Source organism: Papaver somniferum, chromosome 5 (assembly GCF_003573695.1).
Source record: "Papaver somniferum cultivar HN1 chromosome 5, ASM357369v1, whole genome shotgun sequence".
Classification (NCBI taxonomy): domain Eukaryota; kingdom Viridiplantae; phylum Streptophyta; class Magnoliopsida; order Ranunculales; family Papaveraceae; genus Papaver; species Papaver somniferum.
The window spans coordinates 155,063,704-155,071,723 of record NC_039362.1 but is presented as its reverse complement, the minus strand read 5'-3'; positions in this window follow the sequence as shown (position 1 = coordinate 155,071,723).

Below are 8,020 nucleotides of genomic sequence, written 5' to 3'. Positions count from 1 at the left end.
ATATATCCTTAGAATTCTTATTTGAATAATTTATTGTTCAAGAGCTATTTTTGTTTCAAGTTGATCATTTAGAAATTTCTCAAGCAATGATATTTCATATCTATGACGATCGATAATATTTCAAATTATTCAAAGATAGTTTCAGAACTATTGAAGTTCTGGATACAGGGTAGGTACGTGTATCCCATACATATGAGTTCCAGAATGGTGAGTAGGTACGCATACCAGTACGTGCACCCTGAGGTTCTAAATTCGTGAATGGGGGGAGGTACACATACCCCAAGACCTGAATTCTTGAATAACTAAGGGTATGCAAACCCAATACGCGTACCTTAAGTGCCTGAATTCACAAAGTGGTCCATAGGTATGCGTACCCCTACACATACCTACCATGCACGAATTAAGCAGATGCTCATAAACTATTTTCATAAATATGTTTGGCAATGCTACAACTCTTATAAGCACGTCTAAGACGACTTTGATCACTAAATCACTTTGTGTTTGTGAATCATGGTTTAAGTCTTGAGTGTTAATGAACACGATTATTCTTATAAGTTCATAAAGCATATTTGGCAAGAACTATCATTATATACGTGGTTCCAGAACCCTGGACCATAATGTATATTCTTCCGTATAATTTCAAGACACACTTCTCACATGCTTACATGAATTCCTACCAAGAATTTCATCTAAACTGAGAAAGTGTTTTCCCGAATCTCAAGTTATCTTAGCCTAAATTCAAAGCTACTTATAGTCGAGACTCAAACAACTGGGAATTCCAATCCTGACACTTGTATGTCTTAATTGATTTCTAGAGTCGTCCTCTATTAACTTAGGTTCCCCTTAAGATACATAATTAGTTTTACGACTTAAAAACTTCACTTAGGAATTCATGAATCCAGGTATGACTACTGTTACCTTGATAGTTCGTGTATCTAATCTCATTCTTATTGATCATTCAGGTTTTTGTTAGTCTCCGACCAGGAACGAGATATATAGAAATCACAAATTTCTCTTCGTATTTGACTTTGTGATTCCTCAAGATATATATCTAAAACTTTTTTTTATTGATACATTTAAGATTTTTCTTTAGAGGTGGTTAGTAATCCAGGCTTCTCAACTAACTGAGTGTAAGTCTTTCAGATTCATGAGGTTTGCTAGTTTTTTCTGTTGAAAACTAATAGATAAATCAAATAGCATTATCAGTTAGAGGAATATTGGTAGCAAAAGTCTTCACTTATGTTGAAGCAACTCTTAGGTTGTAAAGACGTCATTTAAGAAAATCAATTGCGTGGAACCTTGCGAGGCTCAAGAGATATAAAAAGCACGACTGTAGTTGAATTTCTTGGAAGGTTAATTCGGTCTTAACTACAATACAGTCTGAAAGGGTAGCAGGCTAATGTCTGTAGCGGCTTAATACAGTTTGGCGTTCAAAGTTTAACGAGGTCCCGGGGTTTTTCTGCAAGTGAAGTTTTCCTCGTTAATAAAATTCTCGTGTGTGTGTGTTTTTTACTTTTTCGCATCTTTTGATTGTTAAAGGTACTACACAGGGTCATACTCCTATCAAACGAAAAAGTTAGTGGTGTACTTGGTATCCTCTCTTTTTCACTTTTCACTACCATTTTTATGTGCGGAAAAAAATAAGATATAGAGGTAAGTTTGTTGTGATATTCTTACCCTTTCATAGCTCCTTCCCTGCATCATTATCCAACTCGATAACAAATCAAGTTTCCAATCTTTCGTATACTCTAAAACTCATCGATTCTAAACAATTCATCACATAAAATCAATAACAACAATACACTTCTTTGATTGTTTCTCTTGTCTAAAACCAGGATACATATTTGTTACCCCTCCTAATCCATTTTTTACCATCAAATATCAATCATTACCATCACGATTAAGTAAGGATCCAAGCACAAGTGTTATCATACCCATAATTAGTAAAAATTCGACCTTCAGTTCGTTTAATCACAAAAAACGCGATACTAGTACATAACAACTGCATTCCATCTGTATATGAAATGCATTTTGACTTCACAACGAAAATCTCAATCTGTTTCTTTTTTCTTCCTATGTGGTTTGTTATTTGAGAGATATGGAGTTAGGTAACTTCGAAAGATATGAAGCTATTCCTTTGTGGTTTTGTTTGATCACTAGAAATAACCCGTGCCATAACGACACGGCATGAGGTTAACAGGGTAACAACACTACTTTAATATGATATCTGATTGGTGTAATTTTTTTTTACGGACTTTAAATTAAATCGTGTTCATTTGCAAGATAGTTTTGTATTTTGTTTTAAACGAAAATAATGTTTATAAGTACATTGTAAAAAAATTCAGATACATTATCCAAAAACGAACACAAAATCATTTAAGTAATAGTGTGCATGCATATCTCACTTATGAGTTATGAATAAAAATAAACAAATAAATCTCATTTCCCATTATATTCATCATGCCACCATAAATCCAATTAATGCATTTATGATATATTAAAATTTCATTTAATGTTTCTTTGAATATCTTGAGTTTAGAGTTGATGCAATAATTAAAGATTAATAAATTTGATTCATAATGGGAGGGGTTAAAAAAACGACGACCGTCGGATGTCTTTCGCTGGGATGAGACTGGGATGGCCGGATGCAACGTTTGTCTCTCAAAATGTTATCCGACCATCCAAGCTCAAAATCCCATTATGTTTTGTATTATAGATTATTCGAGTTAGAAAGATGAAAAAAGATGAGATAATCTAGGTTTTGGCAATATTGAACCACTCAACAACAGTCAACTGATGGTCATGGTGTGTGGTAAATTAAAAAAAAGTCAGATGATACATTCCTAATGGTATTTGGTTCATTTATGACCCTAATGCATCAACTGCATGTTCCACTACCCAAACCCTAATTAGACACTAAACTCCTCCTTTTTACAAATATCTCCTATATAAAGGCAGAAGTTTTGGATTCTTTTTGTCCTAGTCGATAGGCGGAAATCTAATTCCATAAAATAAAAATTGCTTTCACTTTGGACAGTATCACCATAATAAAGTTTATTTATGCCTTTAATATTGGGAATATGATAATAAAACAGAAAAAATAATGATTATCTATGAAATCAAAATTATTTCTTAATTTAGAAGATTTCACCTCTTCTGCTTGTGTGGGTATATCGTCACCTTCTTTCAGGTAATAACAAGATGAGCAAGCATCGTTAATTTGTTAGGGAAACTCCAATGGAACTACCAAAATCTGATGGTTTGCCATGCCAGGTGGATGGACAAACTCATTTTTGTGCAGTGGGAAAATTGTTTCTCAATCCAAACTGAACCTACCGTGGCATCTTAGGACGAGCGTCCCAACATGAGACGAGTTTGGTTATTCAAACACCAACGGCTAATGTCCTTCTGCCTGTATAAACATACAAAATCCAACAATTTTAAACACACTCAACTACTATCTATTTCCTATTTTCACAAAAAAAATCTTCAATTTTTTTAACATATTTCTGGTTTTCATTCTTTTCATTCATTACGGATCCTAATTTGGAATATGAGGAAGCGCAACTATTTGATGCATACGAGAAATCCTGAAAAAAGGTTACTACAACCCTCAGGATTATAGGTCATGGTATACCTGCGGATGCTTGTGATGATTACATTCTTACGGGAATAACAACACCATACGATGATCTCAAAATATTTTGCGAAACTGTAGTCAACCATTTTGGTCCACGTGTTTTACGTTAATCAAGGCAAGAGGATATCGACCGACTACTAGCTGAAAATAAAAAGAAAGGCTTTTCAGGAATGCTAGGTACGTAACCTTGATTTCATGCATTGGGTGTGGTATGGATGTTTGTATACTTGGAAAGGTCAGTATAAGGGTCACTACACAAGACCAACTGTGGTTCTGGAAGCGACAACTTCTTATGATTGTTGGATGTGGCGTGCTTTTTTAACCTCCCGAGTTGCAATAATGACATCAATGTCTTGCACAAATCACAATTGTTCAAAGAATTAAAGAATGGAAATGCTCTAGCTGCTAATTTTACAATAACTATAACATAAGGTATTTTCTGGCGGACGAAATTTATCCAGCGTGGTCAACTTTAGTTCAAACTTACGGTGGGGAATTTGTACGTGCTCAAAGGTGATTTAACAAAAAACATATGGTGTGTAGGAAGGATGTTGAACGAACATTCAGAATTTTGAAGAGGGAGTTCTGTATAATTCGTGGACCATATCGTTCGTTTAAACCAATAAAAATGAATAAGATTATGCTCACCTACATCATTTTGCATAATATGGTAATTGAGGAATCTCGAAGGAATAAAAGTTGGACAAGTATCCAGATAAGGATTTGAGGAAAGAAGTTCAACCCGCCTAGTGTGTGGAGTATAAGATGTTAAAAAAAAATTCAAAATAAAGGTTTACAGTTAAGACTAAGGGAGGATTTCACTGCACACCTGTAGACTGATTTTGGAATAGGAAACTCTCACAGGATTTAATTTTCTTTCTTTCAATTGAGGATTTAGTTTTTTTTTTTTTTTTTTGAAGCAAGAAATTGTATTAAAGCTATGAAGAAATTAACGAGGGTACATTGTACCCATAGAGTCTGCCATTACAATAGGACCAATACACGGTGGTGTTTGGTGGTCCTAGATTGTTGTGGATATGTTTCCTGTTGTGCTGTCATCTGCTGCTTTGTTCGATAAACCGTCCGCCGCCTGATTTCCTTCCCTGTAAATATGTTTTATGGTGCAATGCGAAATTTGGGCCAGTCTGAGCTTGATTTCTGCTATCATATTGTTTAAGTACCAAGGTGGTTCTGTTGTCGAGGTTAAAAACCTTAGAAGATTTTCCGAGTCCGTTTCGAATTGTACCTTTGGACATTCTCGATAAGTAGTTGTTCTTGATGCTATGAGCATGGCCCAAGTTTCGGCAGTGGGTGCTGTTGTTATCCCTAATAGTTGTGCAATTGTTAAGATTGTGGTATCATTCTCGTTTCGGAAAATAATTCCCGCTCCTGCCAGTCTTGGATGTCCTCTAGCTACTCCATTTGTGTTGATTTTGATCCAATCCGTGTGGGGTTTACTCCATCCTACTAAAATGGTGATTGACTTGGGAATCTGATGCGTGATGTTTGTAGATGGATGCATTCCTGGTAGCACCGGTGGGAGGTTCCGTTGAGCCAAGGTGTATTCCTGTTGTAGGCGGGTATCCATTTGGAGTATGTTTGTTGGGCTCGTTTGCTTTTGGTTGTATACGACGTTATTTCTAGATATCCAGAGGGACCAGAAGAGAAAGCAGAATGTGGTGGTGGTTTCGTTACCGATTTTAGCCTGGAGAAGTAGGTATATAAATGTCTGTGGGTTTATTGAAGTGGGTATTCGTCGGTGGGTGCTCTGTGGAGTGGGTATCCAGGGAAGTAGTAGGTTTCACGAATCCATAGCGGTCAGACAGTGTAGCAGGATATGCCTTACAGTTTCAGGGTCAGAATTGCATTGGGGGCAAAGATTGGAGTTGGTGAGCTGGATATGATGAAGTAGTTGGAGGGTGGGTAAACCCTCGTTAAGTGCTTTCCACAAGAAAAGTTATACTTTTGGTGGACATGGGAGCGTGGTGGGTTGTGCTGCAGTTGATCTGAAATGTCTGTTAGTCATTTGTATCCTGAAGCCGTTATGTGTTTTCCTGATTTTGTGAAGAGACAATTATTCTATCCGTCTGGTTCTCATATGGAAGATGGAGGTTGACAATTCTTTGCACTGTGTTTGGTGGGAGGATGCTCATATTTTCGTGGTTCCAAGACCGGGTTAATGGGTCAATGATATCAGGTACTGATTGTATGGGGTAGCAAAGTGTTGGATCTATGTTATTTTCGAACTGAGGGATCCAGTTTTCTTGGATTGGGGTGGTGGAGTCGTTTACTATATGGTGAAAGAGATGTTTTTTTAGGGTTGGTAAGAAGGAAGTCGTATTTCTCCATAGGGGGCTTGTGGACAAGGTATGAGGAGGGATGTTTCGGAGGATTGGTTGATGTTTAAGGTATTTCTCGTTGTACAACGAGGCCACTATAGATTTTGGTTTTTCATGTATGTTCCAGATTATCTTCATAAGGAGGGCCTTGTTATGATCTTTAATGGTTCGAATTCCCAATCCTCCTTTTGATTTAGGTTTGATGAGTTTATCAAATCCTATAGGATGAAGTTTCCTTACGGTTGAGTCGTGGCCCCAGAAGAAGTCTCTTGTTATGCGATCCATTTTTTCGTGGATATGAGCTGGAAGCAGTTGAATTTGCATCAGATGATTGGCTGTAGGCGTGAGTGAAGTTTTAATAAGAACTAATCTTCCTGCCTGATTTAGGCATTTCGTCATCCATCCTTTTGCTTTTCTAGCTAGTCACTGAAGAAAGGGGGCAAAAATATGTTGAGATGTTCTTCCTTGTTTAAATTGAACTCCTGGGTACGTGAGTGGGTTTGGTGTTGTTGGCATGCCGAAAGTTTGTTGAAGTTCATTTACCTGATGTTGTTCGAGATTTGGGTGATGGATTATTGTTGATTTTGAGGTATTAATATGTTGACCTGCTGAGGTACTGTAAGTTTGCAATATGTGCTTGATATGGTTTGTGCCCTCTGCTGTTGCTTTATATGTTATTAGCAGATCATTCGCGTACATGAGATGCAGTATTGGAGGGGATTTTTGAGATATGCGCAGTCCCTATACCTTTTTTTTGCGTTTTTAGGTTTCCCAAATTTGTTGAGAGGATTTCCGCACAGATAATAAAGATATAAGAAGAGAGGGGATCACCTTGCCTAATTCCTCTAGTGAGGGTGATGTACCCATGTGGAGTGCCATTGATGTTGACTGAATATGTTACTGTGGTGATGCATAGCATGATGTAGCCCACAAAGAGTTGTGGAAAACCCATTTTGGTAAAAGCTCGTTTGATGAATCCCCAATCTAAAGAGTCATAAGCTTTTTGTATGTCAAGCTCGAGAGCCACTTTTGGGTCCTTGGTTCGGCTAGAGGATTTGATATAATGGAAAATCTCACCAGCGATTGATATGTTGTCACGAATAGATCTTTGGGGCACAAATGCACTCTGGTAAGGGCTTATGAGGAAGGGGAAAAGAGGACTTAAACGGTTGACCAAGATTTTTGAGATAATTTTGTAGGTGACATTGCGTAGTTCTATTGGTCTGTATTGAGAGGGTTTAGAAGAGTCATCTACTTTCAGGATAAGGGTGAGGTTAGTATGATTCATGAGTAGTTGTATGTTAACGGAGTTAAAAAATCTGCGTACCAAATCAGTTAGCTGTGTCTGGGTTGTTTCCCAGAAAAGTTTGAAGAACCTGCTAGTGTAGCCGTCTGGTCTTGGGGCACGTTCGGAGCCGGTGGAAAAAAGCGTTTTTTTTTTATTTCCTCGGGGGTTACCTCTGAAGTACGAACAGAACATTGTTGAGGGGTTATCCTCGGGGAAATGTCTTCAAACAACTGGTCATCAATGCTTGTACTTGGTGCAGTATATTGATAGGTGAAGTGATCTAGCATAATTTTGATGATTGCGTCCTTATCATGGATCCAATATTTTGTTTATCTTTGAGTTGTTGGATGTTGTTGCAGCTTTGATGTATTGTAGCCTTGGTGTGAAAGAATGTTGTGTTTCGATATCCAGATTGCAACCATTGTATTATAGATCTTTGTTGCCAGTAGGTTGCATGGAAGTCTAGCAGGGTGAGGTGATTTATGCGAAGCTGTTTTTCTTAAAGGAGACAATGTTCTAGCGTTGGTCCCATATGCGTAGCACATTGGTGTTGTGCCTGTTTGATTTTGGCGGTTGAATTTTTAATCAGAGTAGGTAAATGGCCGAAGGTTACCTTATTCCATTCCGTCAGGGTTTCGCTGGTTGATATGAGCTTCAGTTGGAGATTTAAGGAGGGATCTGAGACATGCATTTTGTCCCAAGATGAGTTAACCACTTGTTGTAATTGCGGGTGATATAGCCATAAATGTTCGA